The 13,201-nt window shown below is 33.3% G+C and overlaps 1 long non-coding RNA gene across 6 annotated transcripts in view; it reads left to right on the top strand.

Moving 5' to 3' along the window:
- Positions 1–2,415: 2,415 nt before the first annotated feature.
- LOC103240529 (uncharacterized) overlaps positions 2,416–13,201 on the top strand; it is a 377,357-nt gene continuing 366,571 nt past the window's right edge. For all 6 annotated transcript variants that reach the window (XR_012095030.1, XR_500017.3, XR_012095031.1 and 3 more), the window contains exons 1-2: positions 2,416–2,870; positions 3,050–3,107. This is a non-coding gene — a long non-coding RNA (uncharacterized lncRNA). The remainder of the gene's footprint in view (positions 2,871–3,049; positions 3,108–13,201) is intronic.

Here is a 13,201-nt window from a genome sequence, read left to right as displayed (position 1 = left end):
CACTGTTGTATGTAAATGCCAACACCTCATGCAGAAGCCATGTTTTCTTCTAACCTTGCTAATTATCAGCCAGGCCTAGTTATTCTTTATACTAACCCTGACTCCACTGATTTTCTAAATCCAATCATCCTCCACTGCCAATCTACCACTTTCAAAAATCATGATGAAATATTAGAACAAATTAAAATATCGATAACTTATTTTTTCTTATTTTATAGCTGCAAATAGAATTTTTGAGAAATACATTGAAAATTACCAGGTTTTAAATTTGAAGTTTAATCTCCATTTCTCATTATCACCCCAACTTTACTTTATTGCACTTTTCATTTCCTCTTCTGAGTCTGTTTACTTCTCCTTCATTTCCTTTGAGAGCCATTCTTACAAAAATTGGGACTCTTGAGGGGTTCAGAATGGCTGTTTGCAGAGTTATCTCATTTGGCCAAATTTCCCACGGATCCTTAGGAATGAGAAAATAGTCTAAAAAGGTAGCATCTGTGATCCTGAGGGGAAGAGGGAGCCTGCTCAGAGATGCTTAATGCTCTCCATGCTTGCTTTTAAAATGCACCATTTGGGCTTCCAACCAGCTCAGCTCTGGGCTTGCTTCTTGCTGCTTTCGTGTTAAAAAGCTCCTTTGTCAAACCCCTTAGGCCCAGTGGTGATAACTGCTACAGAAAAATACTAGTGATAGAAAGATATATTTTCAATAACCCTTGACTTTTATTAGTTCAGCCGCTGCTAGAAGAAAGGGTAAGTGGGCCCTTGATACTTTAAGTGTTCCATGTCCCCCTCCATATACTTCGCAGGTCAGCGTTCTTTACTGATGAAAATTCTGGTCTGGATCTTGGCTAGCTGTCATGGGAAAAAGTGTCTGCAACATTATCTACCTCTGAGCTTAGGTTGTTATCCCCAAAAGCCTAAGATCAATAATGGTAGCATGAGCTTTGTAGTGTTTTCCTTATTTTCATTATCTCTGAAAACCAAGTATCAGATTAATAAATCTCTAGTAGTGTGCTTGAAGGGTGGAGTTTTCCTGAAACAAAGGAGAGCAGCACAATTTTGCACGATGAAAAATTTAAACATAATCAAGACTTTTAAATGCCATATAAAACTTCTCAGAAGAGTTCTGTAGCTTCAGGTCAGTGTTATGGATACATTTTTAAAAATTCTATTACTCATAAAACTTTTACTAGCCTACATTTTTTCAATATCTTTCTACATTGATTGGTGCTAGTGGGAAAGCATTGTATGACAAGAAGTATTTAGTATGAAGATGCATGGAATTAATGTTGTGATTTTTAACATAACCTCAAATTTGCTTAAAGGTTTCAACCCAATGTGATTGCTTATGTATCCTAGGATAGCCAATCTATACATTACATTTAGGACATTGTAGCTCAAGCATTTGACAATGAATTAAATGTTGACCTTCAAAAGGATAGGGATGAGCTAGATTTATTGCCTTCTGACTTTCAATGCAGCTTTCTCAGGCTTTCAATCAGATGGCCAGTTGATACAGTGAAAGGAGTACTAAAATGAAAGCTAAGAAAAGTGGATTCTAGCAATGACACTGGATGGTGAGTGAATTACTTAATGCCTCTGGACTTCCAGTTGCTCATCTGTGAAATGAAGGAGCTTGATTACATGATCTCTGAGGACCATTTAAATTAGAAAACTCTGCTTTTGAGATGTGCTATCCATAATTGTTGAATCAATTTTAGGTGATATTAGTCGGAAACTTTATAAAAAGCAAATATTTTTTATTTATATGGATTTCCAGATAAAATCTGTCATCTTGGCCTTCATATTATATCATTACTTTATTGTAAGAGTTTCAATATTATCTTCTTTGCTCATCTTCTTAGGTTTTGGATAGAATGGGATAAATCTAGAAAGAAGTGAAGATTTCTTTTATATAGTACTTCATACATTTTACAAAGAGCCTTCTTTTATTTTATCTGGTATAATGTACAATACAAATATTGTAAGGTATGTGGAGTGAAAATTACGATTACCACGTAGGTTTGAGATAAATGAATTTAAATAAATAACTCGCTCAACTTCATATAAGGAAGAAACAGAAAAACAACAACAAAAACAGCCTAGTTCTGAGCATGTAAGGAGTAAGATTAATATGAAATCAGTCCTTTTGGTAAAAACAGGACAGTCCATAAGAGAAACAAATGTAAGCACAAAAAGTGAACATAGAAAAAAAAAGGATAAGCATATTAAATTACAGCATTCAGAAAACTCAAATTAGAAGAATCAAAATATATATAATTTAAAATGAATTTTTAAAAGATACTCAGTGACTTGATACAGGGCCTAATATGGGAATATTCTTAGCTATCTTTTCTTATCCAATCTCTGCTCTGTATTACTTGAGACTGAGCACGTTTGCTTGCCGAGGATTTAAGATCAAGTCTTTAAATGTCAAGGGTGAGGGTTGGGTGTTCTTTGATATCTTTTCTTATGTCGTCATGTAGATTCTTTTTTTCCTCTAGTGAAAGACATAATAAAGTTTGAAAGGCTGGTGAATAAGTCTGATCTGGGGAAGAATTTAGAAGAAAGTTGGTGACAGACTTCTGAAATAGTATTTCAACAAGTAACAGCATTGAATTCAAAATGAAAACTAAAAGTTCATAGAATAGACTTGTATGTATTGAAACGGGCCTTGAAATACCAGAATCAGAAGTGTGCTTTGATAAAGGCCGTCTTGTCCTTTGTTCAGATGCCAGCTATGATGTGTTTAAACAAATCCTTTGGACCTACCACAGTAAAGTTGGTTTTACATTTATCTCGGACAAGGGCCCCCAAACCCTGGCCACAGACCACTACCAGTCCTCGGCTTGTTAAAAACCAACACATAGCAGGTGAGCTCTTTGCCAGAGAGCATTAGTGCCTGAGTTCTGCCTCCTCTCAGATCATTGGCTGCATTATATTACCACTGGAGCCCGAACCCTGTGGGAAAATGCCTATGCAAGGGATTTAGGTTGCGCCTCTTTATGAGAATCTAATGGCTGATGATCTGTCTGTCTCCCTTCACCTCCAGATGGGACCGTCTAGTTGCAGAAAAACAAACTCAGGGCTCCCAATGATTCTACATTACGGTGAGTTGTAAAATTATTTCATTATATATTACAATGTAATAATATTAGGAATAAAGTGCATAGTAACTGTAAGGCACTTGAATCATCCCAAAACCATGCCCCACACACCCGCTGTCTGTGGAAAAATTGTCTTCTATGAAACAAGTCTCTGGTGCCAGAATGGTTGGGGATCACTGCTTTAGGATATGAAGAAACTGTTTTGCCATTTTTGTGTGTGTGTTTTAGATCTGGAGTCCATTATACAACAGATCAGTATATGATGCTTGATATTCATATAATTAAAACATAATTTAATTAACTGGTATAGTTGAGAGTGATTGATTAAAAGATACAAAGAAAGGATAGTAACTATTCAATTTATACACTGGAAAATAAGTGGCTTAAATTTCTCTTGGTGAATTTTCTTCCATTGAAAATGATTTTATTAGTTGTCTTGTGTTATGTATCATTTTCAGGTAGAATATTGGATAAAAACAGAAAATGTGCCAATTTTTTCCTAAGCACAGCATTTAGCCCATATTTTATATGTTTCTCCAGTTTGGTAGCTCATAAACAACTGTGTTCAATATTTTCTATGTCACCAGCATAAAAAGTTTGATGTCAGGACCAAAAATATGCCACATTTTTTGAAGAAATGTATGTCCTGCGTTGAAAAGAACCACCACCATTAATATTTCCTTAACATCACTTGGAGGAAAATCCTGTTTATTTTCTTATTATAATTTGCTTAGTTGAACTGCTAAAGAAGAAATATGGGTATATCTATACTACTTAAATCATAAGATAAAATATTCCTAATTTACAAACACGTTCTTCCTTTAACAATTGTTTCTTTGTATATTAGCTGTTGTATGAATACTTAAATTTCAGAAATATATTCATTGTGGTAGTTTTGATCTTTAAAGCAGGATCTTTATAAATTTTACAACCTTTCTTGCTAAAAGAGTTGTTTTGTTTTCTGTATACTCACTGTATAGAAGAATGCACAGAGGCTCTTTAGAATCAGATGAATACCCTCGGAAATACATCTATATACCTAAGATAGCATCCAGTTATTTTAATGCCTGTCAGTAGTTTTTGTCCTTTCTAATATTTTCACAGAAAACATATTTAAAATGAAACTGAATTTACAGAAATATTCTTTATAGGAAAACCTAATTAAAACCACAATGAGAACATGAATTTAGATGTATCACACTAGCAAAATTTTCTAAATTCCACAAAATAAAACATTGCCAATGTGGAGAAACCAGAATAATTAATTATGTTTATCCTACTAATACAGAATATTCTACTAATAGTAGTAAGATAAATTTTTACAGCCACTCAGAAAATAATCTGGCATTATAAAAGTGGGAAATGTATATAACTCCAAACGTAACAATTCCATTTCTCTGAATATACAGATGTTCAGACCAGTGAAAAATCTGAAATCCCTAGTACAATGTATAATTATATTGTGGCATATTCAAACAATAAAATGCTACACAGTAGTAAAAATAAACAAACCACAAATACAGGCACCAATAAAGAATATGAAGAAAGATAACATTGAACATAAAAGGCATAACATAAGAAAAGACAGAATAAGTAAAATACAATTACATTTTTTAGTTTCAGATCCTACGTTTGGCACAGTATTAACTTGAGATAGATATACATAAGTACTGAACTGATAAAGAAAAGAAGAACATGACTAACAATATTCATGACTGATTGCCTCCAAGGGTGGGAAATCAAGGAGTTGGATTAAGGGATGGGGTTCATGAATAACACTGGTGATATTCCATTTTTAATGCTGGATTAGTGCTGTTCTTTATGTCTTTTACAAATATTAAAATGGTTGTATCTATTCACTATTTAATACAAAAAATCTTTCAAAATTTAATAGAACATTTTCAAGAAAAAAAATTACTTGCGATAAAGTGCTTGCGATAATTTTTGGATGACCGATATCCACATACATACCATGCTAAGCCATTCAATATCTTCTGAGTCAGTAATTTAGGATGTAGTGAGTAAGGCTGATACAGATTAATAAAAAGAGGGCTTGAAGAAAATATTAGGATATCAACTAAAAAAATTAAGTTGCACCCAAATTAAGTTAACTGACATTACTTAGACTCATTGTTAATCAAAATAATACAAAACAAGCTTTTTTTGAGAGACTGAACTGAAAATATTGTGAAGACTGATTTGAATTTGGGAAAAACTACAAGTCACAAGACCAGTTTGCAGCAGTAAGTGTAGTTTAGGCATAAATAAGTAAAGGTCTTAATAAAGGCAGTGACAGAGTGGGAATTAGAATGTGAAAGAACAGAAAAAAGAATAATAAAAAGCAAAACTACACCCAAAATGAGAAGCAAAAGAATGAGAGAATGTGGTTAAAAGAAATAGATGTGAGTAGCTATACATAAAGTTTTAAATTTGACTTTGGATGTTAAATATAGGTGACATAGAATACAGAGATGTCAGCAACAAAATTAATGAAGTCAGAAAAAGAAGGTATTATTTAGAAAGTCCATGTCATTTTATACGCTGAATAAAAGAAAATAACATTGTTTAAGATAAAAAAAAGTCTTAACATAGAAATGAAACTTACATAATATCTGGTAGTAGATGATATTGTCATTGTCAGCTGTCTGGGTCTCACATATATGGAGGTAATAATACATTTGCTAATTCACACTAATAGACAATTTTTAAAACTTGATAACAGCCAATGAGTACATAGCTCTGCATCTATTGAGTTTAAGGGAAAATTATCTGTGTGTATTGGACTATAATAGCAGAGTAGTAGTGGTTTTTGTTCTCGATTCTGTGATGTATTATACATGGCCACTCATTGGTGTTTTCTACCACTGTTATTCTATTAATTTTTCATATTTAAAAATCTCTAATTGACAAAAGCAATTTATATTCAAGGTGCATAATGTGATAACTTGATATATGTATACATTGTTCAATGATTATCACAAATTAATTGACACATTCATCATCACCCATGCTGTACATTAGATCTCCTGAACTTTTCATCTTACAACTTAAAATTTGCACCCTTTGACCACCTTCTCCTCATTTCTCCCACCCCTGAACACTAGTCAACTACTATTTTATTATCAGCTTCTATGAGTTTAATTCTTTATAGTTCTGCATGTAAGTGAAATCATATGATATTAGTCTTTCCATGCCTGGCTTATTTCACTTGGCAAAATTTCTTCCAGTTTCACCCATGTTGTCACAAATGGAAGTATCACTTTTTTGTGGCCAATAACATTCCACTGTGTGTATAAGGGCATACCTCATTTTATACCACTTTGATTTATCATGCTGCCCAAATAGTGCATTTTTAAAAAAACTGAAGTTTTGTGACAATCTTGCATCAAGCAAACCTATTGAAATCATTTTCAAAGCAGGATGTACTCCCTTTGTGTCTCTGTGTCACATTTTGATAATTCTTGCAATAGTTCAAACATTTTCATTATTATTATATCTGTTTTGCCAATCTGTGATCATCAATCTTTGATGTTACTATTGCAATTGCTTTGAGGTACCACAAGCTGCACTCATGTAAAATGGAGAACTTAATCAATAAATGTTGTATTTGTTCTGACTCGCTCCATGTACTGGCCATTTTCCCGTCACAACTTTTTCTGCTTGGGCCTTTCTATGTCCTGAGAAACAGCAATATTGAAATTAGGCCAGTTAATAAACCTACAATGGCCTCTAAGAGTTTAAGTAAAAGGAGGAGTCGCGCATCTCTTACTTTAAATCAAAAGACTAGAGATGATTAAGCTTAGTGAAGAAGGCATATCAAAAATGAAAATAGGCCAAAAGCTAGGCCTCTTATACCAAACAGCCAAGTTGTGAATGCAAAGGAAATTTTTTGAAGGAAATTAAAAGTGCTACTCCAGTGAAGACACAAATGATAAGAAAGTAAAACAGTCTTATTGCTGATATATAGAAAGTCTGAGTGATCTGAGTCAAAGATGAAAGATGCCACGACATTCCCTGAAGTCAAAGCCTAATCCAAAGCAAGGCCTTGACTCTATAATTCTATGAAAGCTGAGAGAGGTGAGGAGCTGTGGGAGAAAAGTTGGAAGCCAACAGAAGTTGATTCATGAGGTTTAAGGAAAAACAAAAACTTTTCCATAACGTAAAAGTACAAGGTGAAACAGGAAGTACTTATGTAGAAGCTGCTTCAAGTTATCCAGATCTAGCTAAGGTCCTTAATGAAGGTGGCTACACTGAACAATAGATTTTTAGTATAGACACAGCAGCCTTCTATTGGAAGAAATGACATCTTGAACTTTCCTAACTAGAGAGAAGTCAATACTTGGCTTTAAAACTTCAAAGGACAGGATGACTCTCCTGTTAGGGGATAGTGTAGCTGCTGACTTTAAGTTAAAGTCAAAGCTCATTTACCATTCCAAAAATCCTAGGGGGTCTTAAGAATTATGCCAAATCTCCTCTACCTGTGCTCTATAGGCAGAATAACAAAACTTGGATGACAGCACATCTGTTTACAGCATGGTTTACTGAATATTTTAAACCCACTGTTGAGAGCTACTGCACACACACACACACACACACACACACAAAGATTTCTTTCAAAATATCACTGCTCATTGACAATGTACCTAGTCACCCAAGAGCTCTGATGGAGCTGTACAAACAGATTAATGTTTCCCTCTCTGCTAACACAACATCCATTCTGCAGCCCATGGATCAAGAAATAATTTTGACTTAAAAGCCTTATTATTTAAGAAATATCTTTCATAAGGCTATAGCTGCCATAGACATTGATTTCTCTGATGGGTCTGCAGAAAGTAAATTAAAAACCTCTAGGAAGGATTCACAAATCTAGATGCCATTAAGAGCATTTGTGACTCATGGGAAGAGGTCATAATATTAGTGTTAATAGAAGGTTAGAAACAGTTTATTTTAACCCTCATGAATGACTTTGAGGGGTTTGAGATTTCAGTGGAGGAAGCAACTGAAGATATGGTAGAAATAGCAAGACAACTAAAATTAAGATTGGAATCTGAAGATGTGACTAAATTGTTGCAATCTTTGATAAAGCTTGAATGGGTGAGGAGTTGCTTCTTATGGATGAACAAGGAAACTAGTTTCTTGAGACAAAATCTACTCTCAGTGAAGATGCTATAAACATTGTTGAAATGACAACAATTTAGAATATTACATAAACTTAATTGATAGAGCAGTGGCAGGGTTTGAGATAATTGACTCCAATGCTGAAAGAAATTCCACTGTAAATAAAATGCTGTAAATCAGCATGACATGCTACAGAGAAATCATTCTTGAAGGAAGAGTCAAGCCATGTGGCAAGCTTCATTGTTTATTTTAAGAAATTGCCACAAACACCCCAATGTTAAGCTGCAACTACCCTGATTACTCAGCAGCCATCAGCATAGGGGCAAGATCCATCACCAGCAAAAAGATTAGGACTGGATGGAGGCTCAGATGATCATTAGCATTTTTTAGCACTAAATTATTTTTAATTAAGGTATGTTTATTGCTTTTCAAAACATAATACTCTTGTACCTAATGGACTACAATATTGTGTACACTTTTGTATGCTATGGAAAACCAAAAAATTCACCTGACTCAGTTTATTGTGATATTCACTTTATTGTGGGTGTCTGGAACTGAACCCACAATATCTCTGAAGTATGCCTAAATGTATCAAATTGCCTTTATCTATTCATCCATCAATAGATACTTCGGTTGTTTCCATGTCTTGACTACTGTGAATAATTTCTACAATGAACATGAGAATGCAGATATCTCTCCAACATACTAATTTCATTTCCTTTGGATATACATCCTGAAGTAGGATTGCTGGATTGTATGGTAGTTCTATTTTTTTTTTTTTTTTTTTTTTTTTTTTTTTTTTTTTTTTGAGAATGAGTCTCGCTTTGTTGCTCAGGCTGGAGTGCAGTGGCACAATATCGGCTCACTGCAACCTCTGCCTCTTGAGTTCAAGCAGTTCTCTGCCTCAACCTCCCGAGTAGCTGGGATTACAGGTGTTTGGCACCATGCCCAGCTAATTTTCTTATTTTTAGTAGACACGGGGTTTCACCATTTTGGCCAGACTGGTCTTGAACTCCTGACCCCATGACCCACCCGCCTCAGCCTCCCAAAGTGCTGGGATTTAATGTTTTTAGGAACCTCTATGCTGTTTCCATAATGGTTGTACCACTTTACACTTTCACCAACATTGTACAGGTCTCCATACTTTTGTTACTACGTTATCAGTTTTTTGATAATAGCCACCTTAACAGATGTGATGTGATATCTCATTTTTGTTTTGATTTACATCTTAGTGATGTTTAATGATGTTGACAACTTTTCACATACTTCTTGGCCATATGTATGTCTTCTTTAGGAAAATGTCTATTCTATTACATTTCATTTTCAGGAATAATTTCACAATGATCTGTAAATTAAAATAAAAATCCTTTGGTCAAATGTACTTTTCTGAAGGAAATTATGTACATAATGCACTTAGAAAAATGCTATTTTCTTCACGTTTTTACATTACCAATAAAATTAAACAAAGTAAATATCACTTTGGAAATATTCATGCATATTTCTTCTAATTGATTTGGGGGTTAAAGTCAATAATCACTGCACGTTTAAATAATTATGATTAGATTATTAAAATGCAAATCTCTTAAGACTCATAAGGCAAAGATCATGTTGGCAGTGTCGACAGAACATGAACTAAACTTGTGGCTTAATAACTTATTTGTGGCCAATCATAGGCCTTACACTAATAGGTTAAAAAATGGTCGACAACAACAGCAATAAAACAGACAAAATCATCAGGATAGGCCTATTTAAGTTGGGTTCTGTATTATACTAGCATGTGAATTAAATTATTAAGTAAAATAAATAAATGGCAGACACATTACTAGACTTTGAGAATATAACACTGAGCAAAACAAAAACATAATGCATAAGCATACATATATATAACAAGATATACATGTAATCAAAGTAATCGATAAAATGGACCAATTTCTTAAAAGCCACATTGTTCCTAAACTCACACAAGTAAAAATAGATAATCTGAACAGGCTTATATCTATTAAAGAAATTTTGTAAACAATTAATATCCTTCTATAAAAAAAATCCAGGACCAGATACTCTAACTCATGTATTTATCAATCATCTAAGGAAGGAATGATACTAACTTTACACAGAATCTTCTTAAAAAACATAGAAAGGCACCATTTCCTAAATTATTCTGAGAGATCTGCATTGCCCTAATACCAAAATCAGATAAAGACACCATAAGCAAAGATAATGGCAGACTAATATGTCTAATTTATAGAAGCGAAAATATAGAACCTCCATAATTATAGTAGTACTCATTTAGAATTATTTCCCCTTATAATTTAATTTATATCATGGAGATATCACACATAGTCCCAAAGTATCTCAATTTACCATGTAAGCTTTAATTAGAGAAATCAGTCTGATAGAATCAAATCAAAGGCCTAAGTACAAATCATACCTCCTGTGTCTCTTGCAATTGACATATTCCCCCCCGCCACACAGAACAATTCTCACCCCTGCATTATTGTTTTTCTGTATAATTGTATAATTGCTTGTATGCTTCTTCACCAACCTGGAATGCTCACTTCAACTCTCCCATTTTTTCATTCTGTTTCTTTGAGATCATTTATAATTTATATCCCTCCAAATCCTTCCTATTAGACTTCCTGATTTATCAGTCGATAATAATGAGTACTTTAGTAAGTAAATTTTGTTTTCAGCCTTTCTCTTTATGTTGAAAAATATTTTTTTTTAAATGGAGCTAAAAAAATTCTGAAGTATATTTTAATATGTATTTTCTGAATCCTTGTACTGAGGTACCAGAATGTAATCAATGCAAGTCTCATTTATGTTCAACATAATTTTGTGAAAACAATGATATTCTACTATGAATTTTTTTAAAAGAAACAAATTTCCATGGAGAGTAATAAAGTCCATAGAAAATATAAGGAAAACAAAACAAATGTCTCTGAAAAATACAGACAAAGTGCTAGGAAACAACATAAACAAACAAACAAACAAACAAAAAAACAAGATGTGTCATAGGGTCAAAATTGAAGGCTCCTCCCTTTTATGACTCCTCTGAAGGAGTTTTCAGCTAGAACAGCAATAGCTGAACTTCAAGAAAGCAGGACTCAAAGACATACCAAGAAATCTGAGGAGTTGACAAAGGCATTTTAACTGTTCGCAAGATATCACACTTGTAACAGGCTTACCAGGGAAGAATCACCTCTGGATACAGACAAAAAAAATTTGAAGATTTCCCATGGCTACTCTGAAAAAGTAAGTTTTAATGAAGCAAATACATTTTTCAACTGATCGGTCCCCGATGCTTCTAATTTACTCACTTGAAGACAAGTGTTTCACGGCTCTGGCAGATAGTCCTGGATATTTAATCTGAATATCTAGAAACCAAGAAGAGATTTCACACTATAAACCACTGGAAATTAGGTGGACAGGAATAATAATGTCAGATGCAATAACTAGCAATTGGCATGTTTGATTTAGTAAGTGAAGCCCTGATTGACTCAGCTGTAGAAAGTGTTTCTGTTGTTTTACTGTATCACTTATATGATATTAAATGTTCTCGGGAGTAATATATCATTAATTAATTTCTCTGACAGTGAAAATTTCATCAACTTTGAGGAGAAAAAGCAATGTCTCAGCAAGTTGCACCATAACTGAGTATTTAAAAAATAGATTTCCTCAACTCAACCTTAAAAAACACGTGTTTTTTCATACTATTCCAAATACTGAAACACATCACTTAGAAAAGAAACTCAAAATCTTATAAATTATTCTTTCCTTGACATTATTGGGATCATAAATACGTGTTTTAAAATCTGCTCCTTATTTTGAAAACTCATACGAGCATCTTTCCCTTGACAGCTTATATTCTACTCTGAGAGAAGTAAATCTATGCTTATTACCATTTCTTTGCGTAGCATATGGAAATGATGCATCCTTGGTGACCACAATTTGATTAGACTCCCAATTTTCACTGTTTTATTCCATACTTAATCAAACTCAAAAATCACATTGTTGACCAATAAATAAATTAAAAAGAAAAAAAAAAAAAGAAAAAAAAAAACTGTATAAAGATTGCAATTTAAAAAACACATGTATTAGTCCCATTTCTTATTGTATTCATCTATATTGATCCCAACATACTTCTTCAGAGTACATTATAAGTGAAAAAAATGTTACTAAAAACACTTTGTCTCTTGTAGACTAGCTTTTAAGTAACATATAGAAACGTTGTTGTCATGTATCTACACTCTGAATCAATGCCCAAATGCTAAGAAAGGATTCTACCTTTGCACATACATGATCATGAGAAGTAAACAACGTGCTAACACAAGGAACAACTATTGCTTCCCCACATTGTGTGATGCTGATGCTATAGAAAATTCTACAGTGCTACTTCATAGAAGGATTTTGCCAAGAGCTTTTCTGTTTTTTTTTTTTTAATATATGCCATTAGCATTTTATTTAGTTTTATGAACTTCTTATATATTTGCTATGGAACATGAAACTTTTTCAGTGTTACTTTATTGATGAGGAACTAGAGAAAAATGTATCACTAGGACAAGAAATCCAATTTTCAGATATTCATCTCGTTATTTCCAATTTGCAATTTTGTCTTTGGCTTTGTTGGAAAATAATCACATTTTCAGATTTATTTGACCTAACACCAATACAATAACATTCTAAAATAAGTCCAGAGTCTTTTTGCCTACATATTTGTGTCTATGATGCTACTCTAAGTTTTAACACATCTATTAATAACTTCCTATCTTTTATTTCACAAAAACAATTTTGAGTCTTTTGTATCATTTGATGAATAAAAAGCAGCACAACAGAAATGCCACCATGAACAATAGATAACATATAAATGATATAAAGTGTTGGCTAGGAAAGTTTCATCCTATTAACTGATCATTGGATGAGATGAACTGACCAACACAACCCTTTAGTGCATGTACAATTTGCAAAAATTGAATATATAA

This window comes from Chlorocebus sabaeus, chromosome 13 (assembly GCF_047675955.1).
Source record: "Chlorocebus sabaeus isolate Y175 chromosome 13, mChlSab1.0.hap1, whole genome shotgun sequence".
Classification (NCBI taxonomy): domain Eukaryota; kingdom Metazoa; phylum Chordata; class Mammalia; order Primates; family Cercopithecidae; genus Chlorocebus; species Chlorocebus sabaeus.
This window is presented reverse-complemented; position numbering and strand designations above follow the sequence as displayed.